This window comes from Sceloporus occidentalis, unplaced genomic scaffold (genome assembly GCF_023333645.1).
Source record: "Sceloporus occidentalis isolate IW3139 unplaced genomic scaffold, rSceOcc1.0.p SCAF_32, whole genome shotgun sequence".
Classification (NCBI taxonomy): Eukaryota; Metazoa; Chordata; class Lepidosauria; order Squamata; family Phrynosomatidae; genus Sceloporus; species Sceloporus occidentalis.
In genome coordinates, this window is record NW_028317012.1 from 827377 (window position 1) to 843858 (window position 16482).

Below are 16482 nucleotides of genomic sequence, written 5' to 3' on the forward strand. Positions count from 1 at the left end.
CAGTGTGTACGGGCAGTCATGTGTTTGGTGTTGTGCTATGTGTAAGGGCAGTGTATGTGTATATGCGTGTTTATGGACAAGTGTGTAAAGGCATTGTATATGAGCAGTCATGTGTAAGGGCAGGTGTGTGTAAGAGTAGTGTATGTGTATATGCGTTTTTATGGACAGGTGTGTGGGGGCAGGCATGTGTAAGGGCAGTATATGTGTGTGTTTATGGGCAGTCGTGTGTAAAGGCAGTGTGTATGTGTGTTTATGGGCAGTTGTGTGTAAAGTCAGTGTATGTGTATATGCTTGTTTATGGACAGGTGTGTGGGGGCAGGCATGTGTAAGGGCAGTATATGTGTGTGTTTATGGGCAGTCGTGTGTAAAGGCAGTGTGTATGTGTGTTAATAGGCAGGTGTGTGTAAAGGCAGGTGTGTGTAAGGGTGGTGTATGTGTATATGTGTGTTATTTGACAGGTATGTTTAAAGGCAGTGTGTGGGGGCAGTCGTGTGTAAGGGCAGTGTATGTGTATATGTGTGTTTATGGGCAGGTGTGTGTAAAGGCAGGTGTGTGTGTAAGGGCATGTGTATGTGTATATGTGTGCGCAAAAGGAGCTAGCCACGGCTCTTGAGTAGTAGTATTATTAGTAGTATTATTAAACTTGTCTTAGTTTTTCAGCACAAGAAGGAGTTTTTTTTAATGAAGAATACATACTTGTAGACAGGATTTTTCTACTTCTAGACCGTTTTTAAGAACTGCACTAAGTAGGGTTGTTCCTTGTGGGAGCAGGGCTGTTAATAACATTTCTGCCTCCCGAAGTACCCTAAAAAAATAAAAATCAGTCCCTCATAGTGGATTTTCTATATTTGAAGGAATGAGGTGTTCTAGAAGCTTCATATGTAGAGCAGTAGGAATCCCTCACCACCCCAACAGCTGTCCACTAATGAGGTCTGCCAGTTGGTACAGATTATTATGTCAGAACAATGAGCTAAGTTTGAAGACTGAGGTTCTAAAAAGGGGGAATGACTCGGCTGATGCCACAGGCTGAGCTCACTCATCTAGGAACATATAAATATATTAATGTTGGGCTGATACATAGTAGTGTAGCGTGTAAAAGGAGTAAGTGTTCTTAACAAATGGGGAGAGCAATGACATTTAACAAAGACACAGGCTTTGTATGATCTTGTAACTAGGAAATGTTAGTGGGATAGTCTTGGCGCATGTCTAAGAGTAATTGCTTAAGAAGTGACCAGGAGAAGAGCATTTTACTTTATCATGGTAAATAACTAAAAGGGCAGACCAATTAATCAAAGAACTTACTAAAAGTGCTTTTTATTTTACCATTTTGCATGCCAGAAACATCATTTTCTTTAATGTATATATACCCAGTAGTTACATGATTTCATCCATCATGTATTATGAAATTAGTTTCTCTGTGATCTTGCTGAAGATCATTAACCTCGCCTATTATCAAAGTCATACATCAAATGGAATATTACCTCATGTTACAGAAAAAAGCACTTTCTTTTAAGCATCCTCATGGAAAATTCATTTTTTCACTCCTTTTTTTGTGGATGTTGCTGACAACTGCAATTGTTGTTTTTAGATGGCAAATTATTCAACATTGGGGCAAGTGTTTAACCACAGAGATTTCCACAGGGCACAAAACACAGCTGACTCTGAGCTGGGTCAATTCTCATTTAAATTTCCTGTTGAACAATCTCTCCTTGAGGCATACAGGCTTGAAGATATAAGTTTCAATAGGCTTTAGACAGTAATACGTCTTGTTAATGTCAATTTGTCCTATATATACAAGCAAATAATGGCACAGCTTGGATTCCTTTAATTTTTATAGGACCGTGTTTTTAAAGCTGTTGGAACTTGTGACAGCATCTATTTTGAGTCCTAATTTGCTAAGTGATGGCTTGGACTCTTCTTAGTGAAAAAACATAACCAAAAATGATCTCCAATAATTCAAGGCCTAAGTATTGCAACTTAGACTAGCCAACCTTCTATGGAATTGATATTATATTAGTTGGGTATACTCACCTCAGTATTGAGATAGAAACATAGAAACATAGAAAGTGACGGCAGATAAGAACCAGTAGGCCCATCCAGTCTGCCCAACCTCTGAGTACTTTCCTTTAGTACCTTTAGAGATGTTACCAAGTGTTATGATTTGTCTCTTCTTAGAGTCAAGTATAAGTTCTGCATCTTGAAAATGGGACTGTCTCATTTGTATAAGCCCTATTGATAACTTTGGTTTCACTGAGGTTTCTGTGGTATGCATCTCAAGGTTCCTGCTAGACAAACTCTCTCCTCATTCTTCATCTTGCCGTTTAATACACCCTTCTCATAAACCTCAAAAAGAGCTCTCGGTTTGCCAGTTGCACTTACTGACATGGTAGCTCTTAGCTATTATGCCACACTGTGGGGGTGCAAAATAATGATGAGTAACCCAAGATCAAGAAAAGGAATCAAAGTCTGAAGATAAGCTATAACAGATAATAAAAGATTCTTTTGGATGAGACTGTTGTGTAATAGAGTGCCAAATGTTTGCAAAGAATACCAAGATATATTGGCAAGTAGAACCCACATGTTGCATGCAGAACAGCATAATGTTTTTCTGAGTGTGTTCAACAACAAATAATTACCTGCCGATAGTTTTTTGTATCTTTGACTCAATGCCTGTCAATAAGCTATTACCTACCTTACAATTTTTGTGCCCGAGTTTGAGTGCCAGATAATCATCCATCATCTACCTTTTAATTGTGTTTCTATGTGATAGAGTACCAGAAAATAAGCCATTATCTATCCCCAATATTTTAAGGCTTATGACAGAGTGCTAGAACACAAGCCATTACTTATCTCCAATTATTTGTGCCTATGACAAAGTAGTACTGACAAAGACAGTTTGTGGTGTGATTAAACAAGTAAAAATTGTCTTTTTTTTGTGAGTACTTAATCTAAAGATTCACATCTCTTAGTTTTCCTGGGTAAGTTTACAAAATCCCCAATGTTTCACCTCTCTGTGCCGTACCCTACCCGGTTGTTTTAATAAAAACGATGTTGCTGCTGTGAAAATGATCTTTCAGAATGTGACACTAAAAAAGCAGATCTATGAATTAAAAAGCGCCTAAACGATTTAATGTAGTGCATTTAGTGTACCAAATAAACTAACAAAATGAACTACTACGTCATGGCAGTTTCTTAACTCCAAAATGTAAATAACAAATAGGCATTTTTTTCAAATTCATCACGGATTTAATGTGTCGTTTTCTATGTTATGTAGCCACATTCAAACAATAAAATATGTAAAAGCACATGCAATTATTGGGGATTTATTGGGCCGTTTTAATACTTTTACCCAGGCAGTTAAATCCCATTATATTATCATCATTAGTGCATTTATTATTGATAGGAAAATCTAGACGTTGCACACGATGTAGAAGGGTAAAGTACACTTGTCAAGTTTGCTTAATTTATGTGTTGAAAAGGTTGGGATGGGTGCGTAATTAATGTTTGTTCCCTCTTAATGAAATACGCTAGCAATTTGCAATTCTGTCATGTGTAGGGGCAATATTTCAATTGATCAGCTAAACAGCCCCTGGAAATCGGACGCAATGCAGAGAAATGCATTATTTGACGCTATTAGTGAATGGTGGAGGGAGTGGAAGAAATTCACCTTCTTTCATCACATATTACAGAGTTCTCCTTGGAATCGCAATACGTATGGAGAAGTGAGAACTATCCAAGCTAGTTAACTAGCTGTTAACTAGCTAGTCAATTCAGCTGTTCCCCTAGATGAGTTGCTCTGTCTAGTATGTTAAAGCAAGTCAACATTAGCGGATCTGTAGTTTCATTGCTTTATCTAAAGTTTTATTCAAATAGAACCAACATACAAACATTTAGGAACCTCTTTCAGCTTTTATGGCAACAACCAATCACTGAAAAAATGGAGAAAGGAGTTTAGTAATGAGCACCTGTGTAAGCAGAAAAAAGGACAGGAGTTGCAACCAAACATACAACTCCTAAAAATGTGTAACGAGGGAAAAAATATTTATTTGCACCATTGGTACATATTATGTACATATTTATTTATTGGCACTGATTAATTTATTATATTGTGTATTTTTGTTACACATGTATGCTTATGTGCACAGAAAATCGGAAAACAAATGTCAGTAGTTACTTATAGTAAGTAATATTTACCGGTATTTATTGGGATGTATGTATACATTGATTTATTATCACATTAGTATATTTACATCTATATGAATTATCACTTAAATGATGCCTGTTTTTGTGTCACATGACAATTAAAAGTCCCTGGCAAACTATGGTTAAAGATTTTTTTCCGGGAAGATTTGGACACTCTGCAGTACTAGGAATTATATTTATTGTGCTACTTTTTATTACTAGTGTTTTACACTCAGCTTAGTAGGTTGACAGCACTTTTTATGTACTTGCAAGCTGAGTGGCAGCACTTTACTGGCGTTCATGCCACTGGCTTTCTTTTAGGTATGAACTGCCATTGATTTCAATCTGAACATTACAGCCCATGTGCGGGGAGCATACTTAAATATGCTTCCTGTTTTAGTAGGAGGGGGTGAAGGAAAACTAGTCAAAAGCCTAATTTACTAACGCCGATAACAAATGCACTGAATTGCATTAAGTTGTAGAATGCACTTCACTATGCATTCAAAAATAAAAGCTAATTGGGGACAGGGGTCTTATTCAATGTGGGCAGCGGACATATGAATAACACGCGGGCGCAATAAGAACCTGATCCAGTTATAAAATATACAGGTTACTCCACCTGTAGTGCACCGATAGATTTCACTTTAACATATTATTTCTGGAAGTCATTTTAAGGCAAGACAATTAAGAGAATGGTAGCACTGTCTTTTGTGTTCATTTGTAATAAGTTCACAGGCCCCGAGTGAAAGTAATACTCCTCTCGCAGCCAGGTGTGAGGCAGGGCAGTAATTCAACTGTCCGGATGCATTGCACACATCCGCGCAGGACGCATTCAGCAGTGACAATAATCAAACTATTCTGTAAAGCATTTCATTAAGTACTACACAGCAGAAGAAGGTGGCTGCCTCTGCTCACTCTGCCAGGCATCTGCTACCTGCTGCAGTTCAAAGAGCTAAGCACTCAGTTTAGTTTACAACATGAAAGGGGTGTTTGAAAGCAAATGTCAGGAGAGGGGGGGTACTTAGGCTTTTTCAACATATGTTACATTACCTGGTTGGAAAAATAGAAATACTTGTGCTGACAAAGGTTTTATGGTCTAGTTATCCCTCCTCACAACCAATCCTAAATGTTTCACTCTATTTCCCATTCACAATAATGCTTGCAAAAGCCCTTGGCTTGAATACAGCGAGCTGTTTTTCCTTTGTGTGCTGACTCCTTGCCTTCTAGAAAGAAATACAAAGCAGTTCAAAGGCTCATTCAGCTGCTATTCTGGCAATTAATTGACACAGTCCCACTTGGTTTGTTAAATAAGAATATGAAATTCCCATTGAAGATGCAGTGTGTTGTGGATCTTGGTAGCTTTTCAGCAGACCTACAGCAGCCTCATGTGCCAATGCTTGATTTTTTACTTGGCCAGTCTAAAAAAATAAGTGGTTTCTAAAATAGAAAATAAAAATGGATTAAGATTTTAAAGGGCCTCCAAAGCAAATTTTATGACTGCCCCAGATGGTGAATCGACTAATCTTCCAACATACATATTTATGTCCTTGTTTATTCAGCGGCTGAAAGTTAATCATTCAGGTGCCAAGAAGGAAAATACAGATATATACCTGGAAACTCTCTGTATTTGACCTGGGGTCTCCAGGTGAAGCCCTGCTTCCTTGGGTCTCTGGTCAGTTCTTTCTCTGAGTAGGGGAGCAGCATTTGATTGTCCCTTCTCCAAGCCCACTTACGCCTGCTCCTGGCCCAGTTCCCTCCTACTAAAGGTTATTGAGTCTAGCTCTGTTCCTTTATTATGGGAAGTTCCCATTTCCTATAATACTGTTGCTACATCTGGGCAGAATCATTGGCAATAATGTGTAAAAGTTAAACACTGACATTATCATGAAAGCAGCCTATGAATTCCTTATTGGCTGTTATGGCTATAGGACAACTTTTTAAACCATTGGGACTTTTTTCACATATATTTGTGCATTACAGCATGGTCGAGAGGATAGGTCACTGCTAAACCCAGTTTCAAGGGGTATTTCCAAAACTCTTGATTGAACCCATTTAGTAAATGAACCTATGATGTCAAGAGACGGCTACGAGATAAGAACCGAAGTAGGGGTTCTTATGGAAATGCTGATCAGTTCTCACCAAAACAAGGAGAGCAAATCAAAGCTGGCTTGCTTCCCTGGTGTCTGAAAATGTACAAGTTTGAATGTGCCTTTAATTAAACGTAGTACAAAATCTTTTCTTACGGTTTGTTGTATCAAGGAATTAACAGGTTTGAAAACATCACTTGGGTTCAGTTAACAAAAGTGCTGTTTAAGCGCAATTATAAAATAACAAAATTAAATTGCGTTTTTTCCTACAATTCCTGAAATCCAGTATTTACAAAATTGAATTCCCATTGAAACTAAGCAACCAAATTGATTGAATGAGTGAAAAGACCATTAGGCTAATGAAGCCACCTATTTGCTTAAGTGCAGTTTATGGTTTAAGAACGTACACTTGACACGTAAAGAATTCTCTAAATAGTGTATATGTCGAGAATCTAGAGCATCAGATTTTCTGATGCTGAATTAAGTTTGTTAAATGGGAGTGCCCTGGTTAATTAACTTCTTAAGCAATACTTTGTATTAAAAAGAAGTATTTTCAAGCACTTCTAAATGGCGTTCTTTGATGTTCTGAACCACGATGTGTGTGGTCATGAAACACATCGGTACAAGTGGAAGCAGAAGCAGAAAAACATGCTTGAGATTTAAGAAGATGTGTATATGTGTGTGTGTGTGGCTGTGCAGGTGCCTAGGGGCCCCAGAGCGTTTTTATCCAGCCCTGGGAGACAGTACCAAATTCTGTGATGCCAAGCCCATGTACATTAGATTCCCCAAATATGTCTTCCTATTAGACTGGTGCATACACAAAGGTTGCGTTTTCGTTGTGAACCCCGAAAACTGAACATCGTCTACTAATCTCCCTGGTCCCTTCCCCATCTAGCCTACCTTATTTACGCAGCATCACAGGGGTTGACGGAAACGGAAATCCATAGGTTAGCTGTCAGGGGGTTAAAGGGCTGTGTGAGCACGAAGAGTTGGCCGGCGTTCAACACAAACCTCCACGCAGTGCTACCTAGTAGTACTGGCAGTCTTTCGAGAATGCGCAGCACCAGTAAATTGTGTTTTGGTGTTCCGGGTCAAGAAGGGACTGGCCAGATGATGTTCAGCTCACATACCCCTTGTATGAGTTACATTTTGGTTCCTGCCATCTCTCCCATTGTGTCACATTACCCCATGGCTGAGCTTCAATGCCCCCTCACTACTTGCTTACTGTGTCTAGAGGGTAATCCATCATTGCTCGTTCACTATTCTGGATGCTTAGAGTCTATTTTTCTTGGACACTTTAATTTCACTTTAGTGTTCAGATCATTTGAGCACCGCTACATCTGTACAAACATCTCTTAATCATATCATCTTTATTAGCGGAAATCTTATCAAAGCCACTCAATCTAAATTGTATTTCCAATACATGAAAATATTAACCCAACACACTGTTTTATTCCTTACAAAGCAAGCTACTAGATTCCGCTGGGAGTCACAGATATTGGATATTGTATTGACTGACCATAGCACTCTAAAATTACATTGTATTCAGATCAAAAAGCATAAAAAAAAGTCCTCATTATACCGTTCTGACATTAATTTGGGCATTTTCATATGTATGTCCTATTAAGTACGCTAAGTGCTTTTTGATAATTGCTCTTTGTAGTTTTTAGAGCACTTCAGACTATTCCCAGTTCAATCTCTTCTTTTATCCGATGTTAGAAATATTGATTTCTGACAGATAAAAGCAAACATTATTATCTTCACGACATACAATAAAAGAACAGAGCCTAGTTTCTGGAAGCTCAGGGGATCCGTCATATTTGAAATACCCTTTGTTTTATTACATTTCATCAACTGGATTTACTTACCGCTTGCTGATATGTATGTAAAAAGTGAGTGCTGTGATTGCCACAGCAATATTACCAATTGCTGGGACATTTTTGCATTTAGTGAGATAAAAGAAGGGTCTCCCTAGATGGTTGCAGTGATTGTAACCGGTTTAACGGCTGTCAGCTGGTCTCACGTAAGTGTGATTTATCTTCCGCAGGCCTCATTCATCTTAGCTTTGATAGCCTGCATTCAAATCCAAGATTATATCAGAAACCATTGTTACAATTACATTCCAAGCATTTTATTCTGATGCCTAACTCTTTCTGTAGTGTGTGTTATTATTTTTGTATTGTGAATATGAAATCAGCTGTAGGATTTGTGATGGGCTTGCATGCATTTCTGGGGACATGGAGAATGTTGGTCTTCAGCTTTCTGCCTTCTATAGGATGACACAAAAGGTTCCTGCAACTTTAGTCCTTAATATGTTAGTGTTTAGCTATAGTGTAATGAACTCTGGGTACATTAATAGATAAATCAGCTACATGAGCTATCCATTGGGACCTGGGACCATAAACCGGTGGTTACTAGGCAAGGAGACAAAACTGCCTACCTAGAGGTCCTATGTGGTTTTGAAAATCCCATTTAATTTCAGTCTCTACATATGACTAATCTCTTGAGTCAAATTAGTAAATAAATGGTAAAAATAAATATTACACTATTTTTTCTAAAGGATATAAAATAGTATTTGTTGCACCAATATCTTTTTTTTTCATTGTCAACATCGCCTGTATGGGACATAATTGCATATTACGTATCCTTGGCTGCAAATGAAGCCATTTTTGGTGGCAAATGTAATGGCAACTACCTAAAAATAAAAGGACGCCCTCCTTCTTCAGAAACGTTCTTGTTCCTTCCACAAGGGTTATGCGGTACGGTCAGAAAAGGTAGACAGTAAAAGCCTTTTTTCGTGGGGGGAGCGGCAGTGGTGTATTTAACTTGTATACTGACCCAGGACCGTGTTCCCCAATGCTCCCTCTCTGGCCACCATCTTCACTTCTGAGTGCTAAGATATGATGTAGGCATGTTAAAGGCATTCATCACCTTTTATTGCCTGCTCAGTCCTCCCTTGTAAATGCCCATTGAGCAGGGGCACACTGGGGGTGATCTACCACCCGATTTTCAAGCAGAGGGACTGCTAGACTTTGCACCCATTTCCATAGGCCTTAGTCATTTCAGCCTAGGCCAGAATACAATCTAGATGATAGAATACACATGGAAATAGAGAGTAAAAAACCCTTGAAGGATACACAGAGATGGGGAACAATTAATTAATACATACTAGGGGAAAGACCAGAGAATGAAGAACATAGAAAATAGCCAATACTTTTGGGACAAGGGATTGGGGAACACTTGGCAAGAGAAACACAGAGACCGAGGAACATGTGAAAAGGAGGAACAAAATCAACAATTCACCTGCCGCCTAGGACCATCTAAAAATGCTCTTCCTCTCCCATATTTTGGGTTCCAACTCTCATAGTGTTAATCTCACTCAATTCAAAGACAAAGACCAATTATACCGCTACATGAATAATTTCAGGTCCTAAAATGTCAAGAGACCGCAAACCCAGTCGTGTTGTAAAAATCCCCATAAAAGCAATTTTATATAGGAACATCCTTTTCGACATTTGTTCACTTAATAGCCAAATACTTATTACTCCAACTTTGTTGAGATTACAACTATCAACTATCACACATATATTTGAAGGATGGTCCTGTTAATCCCCATGGTTACAGAAAGTGGTTTAAAAAAAAATCAATGGTTAACAAACCATTAGGTATTTTCCTTCTACTGCTAATAATGTCAATTAGCTTCAAAGATGAATCATCCGACAGTCACGCTTTTTTCACGCTAAATCAACAATACATTCACCTTCATTAATAATGATTGTGAACAAGTCAGGTTTAATGAAAACCACAGTATTTTTATGTTTTATATATATAACAAAGAAGAATGTGACCATTGATACAATTAACAACTTCGCTTAAGGACACGGCTGTTCAGGCAGTAAAGGAGTCTTTTCTAATTTCTCTTTGTGTTGTCCACATATGATATAAATTGCATCCACATTAGGGTATATATGGTGACTTATTGCAACCAAAAATAAGTATTGATCAAAAGGGAACAAACCGGAGCAAATGATAAAATTACAATTGCAGGTAATTATATTAACCAGCACCTTCATGTATTATACCTCTAGTTATAATGACACATCCCCCTATAACAAATGCAAGTTGCAGGGCTAGAGGTCTTAATGTAATATACCTGTGTATTATATGGAATTTCATGTAAAAAAAAAGTGTATTTTAAACTTACATTTATTAAAGTTTTACATAGGTTTCCAGTTTATTTTATTTAGTAAGGCAGTTTCTCAAAAAGGCAATGTAATGGTGGTAAATGTCAGTGTCATGGATATATATATATATATATATATATATCCATCATACTTCCCAACAGTCAAGGTTTTAGTAAGACGGCAGCGGTTCTGTGCATTTTAATACTGTTCTGGGTAGTTGTCCCATAGTAGAGACCATGGGTCAGTTGGGTAGATGGGCTGATTTCCCCTGACCTGCCCAAGGAGGGGAAAAATAAATCAATGGAGGTCTGTGCTGTTGAACACAGACCTGTATTGCAGCTCTCATGTAGCCTCTTTGCAACACTACACACGCACAATAGACACATAGTGCCCCAAGGTGTATGGTGGTTGTAATCTACATTACATCTATATAGCAACAGACCAAATACCAAAAGTATATATTTTTTACCTTCAAAAACAGTGTAGACTCTTATCAATAACTATGTTAACTAAAGAAAATGTTCATTATTGTTTGTCCAGAGACAAACTACATTTGATCACACTTGGTGTTTCAGCAAAATAGGTGTTAACGATACAACATTTTATATTTTCATCTGATTTGTCTGATAGCAAATAAAATATATGAAAACACTGAGGTGTGGCTCTGTGTTGGTGTAACCTCAAAATAGTTTGCCCTCTTTAATTTTGTTTGATTTCATTAACACCTGGGTATAGAGGAGGCAGGAGGAGAGAACAGGTTTAACGAATAATATAATGATTATCACATCTATTTCCCACAGTTTACAGAGAGTGTCAAATGTCAAGACAGCTCGCAATCTGCTCGTCTTGGTCCCCGCAATGCTTATTTCATGAAGGCAGAGTAAAAGGATACATAAATTTATGTTGAAAGAGAAACATGATACGGCAATTTATGTAATGAAAATGGAAATTGAAACTGAATACATTTCGACGGGGCGATAATTAGATATGCTGAAGTAGCCCGCTGAGATTTGAGGTTGGCTAATGTTTTCACTTTGGACTCCTAAATTTCGATTTGCCCATTGTTTTCACCCTTCAGATTCCATTCCGTATGTTAGTAAAATATTTCCAATGCCCTTAGTGTAAATAAAGTGATGATACATGGTTATAGGCATTCCTGGGAACTTCCCACAGTAGGCTACCCACAGATCTGACCCTTTGGAGTAGTGGCTTCATGAGTGGCAAGGTTAGCCATTCTTGGAGATGGGCTAGTTGGGTTTATAGGCAGGGAGGGAGGGACTAGGAAAGCAAGTGGGCAGGGAGTAGGCACGGCCAAACATTGCGCCCCTACCTAGAGAAAGTGCCCAAAGATCTGGGGAAAAAGCACTACACCAAGGAAACCACTTGAGGAGGTTCCATATCTGTTTATATTGGTCTACAAACCCATGGATGACTCACGGGTTTATAAACACAGGTTGTAGCCCACAGGCTAGACTTACATTTCTGTCTGCTGTATTATTAGAGCATTATTAATTATGCTTTAGCCTTTTAACCCCTTCGTGACAATTGCCGGTCCGGGCACGTCACTGAAAATCGTGACGATTATGACAATTGACGTGCCAGGACCGGCACGTCTTTAAACGGGTGAAAAAATCGATCCGTGGTCGATTTTTTCACTCAAACGGTGTTGCTCTAATGCCTCGACATCGAGGCATTGAGCAACACCAAAAAAAACATTCCCGCCCCCCCCCGATCGCTCCTAGGAGCAAAAAAAAAACATGTTTGAAAGACTGCACGTCTTTCAAACATGGCGGCGCCCGCCGCCGAAAAACGGGTTTAGGAAGCGATCGCGAGTCGCTTCCTTTGCTTAGCTGGTGTTGCTAAGATGCCTCAGTATCGAGGCATCTTTGCAACACCTGTTTAGCAAAGGAAGCGACTCGCGATCGCTTCCTAAATGCTCAACTTACCTTCCCGGTGCCGGTGTCTTCGAAACACACGCGGTGTTTCAAGATGGCGGCGCCCATCAAGCCGGGGGGCGGAGCCTGCTGACATCATCGGGGGGGGGTGTTGCTGGATGTCATGGACATCCAGTGAATAACACCCCTAGTGGTCAGATCACTCATAAGAGTGATCATGATTTGATAAATCAAAGGCAATGTTTTCTAAACATTGCCTTTGATCAGTATTGGATCTGCCCCCCTTCTTCACTTGCTTCTAGTGAGGGAGAGAGACAGATCGGTGTGTGACAGGTATTTCAGGTATTCCCTAATAAAAATATATATATATATTGATCCAAAGGCTCTTATAAGAGCCACCCATATAATATTAACCCCTTCATTGCCATTGATCACTGCATAAACAGTGATCTTGCATAGTGGCAATTGTTTTTGGGGTTTTTTTTTTTTTTACATGTTTTTTTACTTTTTTTAGGTTTTTTTACTTTTTTTTTTTTTTTTTTTATTTTTTATTATAGCCATTAACCCTTTCCTTCCCCACTATTTTTGCTGCAATTCTTACCATGCAGCGGTATACGGCTGAGGAGGCGTATGCCTTTTTGGCCACAGATTCTGAGGCCACTGATACAGCGTCAGATTTTGACGTTGGTCAGTTCACAGATACATCTAGTGATGTATCTGTGGCTGTTAGGACGCCTACCACACGTAGTCGTGGCAGTGCACCAGAGGCATGGGTAGCGCCTAATAGGTACAAGCCAGCTATCCCTCCTTTTTCTGGAATTCCTGGCATCAATATTGATGTTACAGGATTCACTCCACTGCAATTTGTGCAGGTTTTTTTGGGAGACGATGTCTTGGGAGACATTGTCACACAAACAAACATTTATGCCCAGCAGCACCGTGCTGCTAGCCCTAATTCTTTTTGGGCAAAAAAGCCATGGACTCCCATTGACGTGCCAGAATTTCTTAAATTCTGGGCACTCACAATGTTAATGGGCATTATAAAAAAGCCCTCCATCCGCTCCTACTGGAGCACCAGCCCCATCTTTAGTACCCCCATTTTTGCCCAAACTATAACTAGGCAAAGGTATGAAATGATTCTTCGTTTCATGCATTTTAGCGACAACAGCCTGTGCCCCCCTAAGGAGGACCCCCAGTTTGATAGGCTGTACAAAATCCGCCCCCTGATTACCCATCTCGCTGCCAGGTTTCCAGAGGTTTATACACCTGGAAAGAATATCTGCGTGGATGAATCCCTAATGAAATATAAAGGAAGGTTGGGATTCAAGCAGTATATTCCTTCCAAGCGCTCCAGGTATGGAGTGAAGGTGTATAAGCTCTGCGAGAGCGAGACAGGGTATACTCATGCCTTCCGGGTATACGAGGGTAAGGATAGCTACCTTGACCCTCCAGGTTGCCCAGATCATCTGGGCACCAGTGCCAAGATTGTTTGGGACCTAATATTCCCCCTTATGAACAAAGGCTACCACTTGTATGTAGATAACTTCTATACAAGCGTCCCTTTGTTCAAGCTGCTGTATTGTTTCGATACGGTAGCTTGCGGTTCTATAAAAAAGAACCGCTTGGGTTTCCCACAACGCCTGGTACGAACCCGGCTAGGAAAGGGGGAGACCTCAGCTCTACGCCAAGAGGAGCTTTTGGCATTGAAGTTCAAGGACAGAAAAGAGGTGTGCATGCTGAGCACCATCCACGATGAAAAAACCGTGGAGGTTTCTGTCCGTGGCAGAGCTGGGGTCACTAGAAAGCCAGTGTGCATCAGGGCCTATAACAAGCACATGGGTGGAGTTGATCTGTCAGATCCTACAGCCCTACCTCATTATGAGGAAGACAAAGGCCTGGTACAAGAAGGTTGCAATTTATCTAATGCAAATTGCAACCTATAACGCTTTTTTGTTGCACAAAAAAGCAGACACTGGGCTGAAGCTGTCTTTTTTGCAGTTTCAGCTCGAAGTAATTTCAGGTATCTTGTACCGTGATGCACCTGGTCCCCAAGTAGTGATGGGAACCAACAGAATTGGGGCTACCCATTTTATTTTTAAAATCCCCCCTACAGCAAAGAAGCAGAATCCCCAAAAGAGATGCAGGGTATGCTACAGCAGGGGGCAAAGAAAGGACACCACATTTTACTGTCCAGATTGCCCTGGAAAACCTGCACTCTGTGTCGGTGACTGCTTCAAGCTGTATCACACAGTTTCCCATTTTTAATTTTTTTTTTGTTCCTGCTCCATTTTTTTATTTTTTTTTAATTTTTTGTTACATTTACTGTTTTTTAGCTTTTATTTGCTCCACCATTTTTAAGCGTTTTTATTTGCACTGTCAAGTGAACCCTGTGTCCATTCCGTGGCATGAGGGACCACTTAAGGTGCTAGATCAAATCCCTTCTTGGAGATAGGCCAGGCTTTCTTGTAACCTGTCCCTACTGATAGTTGGGTACAAGCATTTTTCTTTACCCAGATGTAAAATTCCTACTGAATTTGAATTGCTCATGTTCCAAATGTGGCCCTTTTGCCCCCAAACAATCTGACAAACCCATGCATGTGGGGTATCAATGTACTCAGGAGATGTTGCTGGACACATATCTGGGTGTTGTGTGACAGCAACATATACCAGGAGCTGTAATTTCACACCTGAAGTACAAAGTATGTGAAAAAAACACCAAAAACAATTACTATCCCAAACTTTGACAAGGGTTGGTGGTAGGATTAGTGCATGGAAAGGGTTAAACTATCAGCATCTAAAATACCCTGGGGTGTCTAGTTTTCAAAAATATATGGTTTGGTGGGGTAAATTTAATTTGCTGGCTTCAAAGATGCCCCAAATACCACATAGAGACAGAATTACCAGATTCAGAGAAAAATGGTTTTGAATTAGCAAAACGCTACTTGTACTTATTGCCCCATAATGTGTAGAAGAAAGCAAAAAAACATAAAAACATTGGGTATTTCTAAACTCGGGACAAATAGTAGAATCTATTTAGCAGGTTTTTTCAGTAGTTTTTTATGATGAATAAAAGATTTTTCAAATAAAAGTGAGAAAATTTGTTTTTTTTTCAATTTTTCGTCATATTTTATTATTTTTATTATAGGAAATTACATCATATGAAAAAAATTTTGGTGTCTGAAGAAAGCCCTTCTTGTCCTGAAAAAAACAATATATAACTTGTGTGGGTTTAGTAAATGGGTTAAGAGAAAATTACAGCTAAACACAAACACCGCAGAAACGATAAAACAGCCATTGTCACGAAGGGTACAAAAAGTAAAATCAGCCTTTGTCACGAAGGGGTTAAAGTATGGTAGAAAGTTTGGTTTTCTGTCTGTGTGATATCCAAACTCATCCAGATTTATTTCAATGAAAAGAGCATAGCTAGCAATCTTGTATGGTTATAATAAGTCAAACATGACAAAAGCCTCAACAAGCAAAATTAAATATACTTCTGTCGGTATAGTCAAGTCTAAGAATAAAAAGGCAGGCAAAAACACGATGTATTCTTCATGATTCCTTGGTTACATGGACTCCCTTGTTGGCATCTACTTGCCATTCTAGACACAAGATAGGGTTGAAGGCGCAGGAGCTGAGCGTTCCATCTACAGACTGCTTAAATCTTTTTAGAACCCTTAACCATGGGTAAGGAATAAAAGAGTTGCCTACTTTGTGTTTTTGTGTGTCTCATTCCTAGACATATTCATATTGACATAAGTCTATTTTGTTTCACTTGCAATAATGTCTACAGGCTTCACATTTAACAGCCCCTTCAATCACTGCTGTCTTTAAAATAGCTTGTCTAGAAACATTATTCAACCTGTGCTAAGGCACAGAAACCTGAACCAAGCATTATAATGTGTGTTTATAAGTGTAGTTACGTTTTTAATATGGGGGTACAATTGTTGACCTAGTGTTGATACAAATTGTGCAGAGCACTAGAGGGATATCTATTATAAGCCAACAGGCACTTCAGGACTCCTCAACTTAGTAACTCTAACTTAACCTTGTATGGGTCAGGTTTATTTTGTTAACCCTCTTCTCCATTTTATTGCATCACATCATATGTGCCATGAACAGCACTTTTATGAAGAT

At 39.2% G+C, this 16482-nt stretch overlaps 1 non-coding gene across 1 annotated transcript; it reads left to right on the forward strand.

Moving 5' to 3' along the window:
* The first annotated feature begins 14716 nt into the window (after nt 1-14716).
* Nucleotides 14717-14846, forward strand: LOC149298438 (small nucleolar RNA SNORA35). Its single transcript, XR_016272427.1, has one exon. It is a non-coding gene; the product is annotated as a small nucleolar RNA SNORA35 (small nucleolar RNA).
* The last annotated feature ends 1636 nt before the right edge of the window (nt 14847-16482 follow it).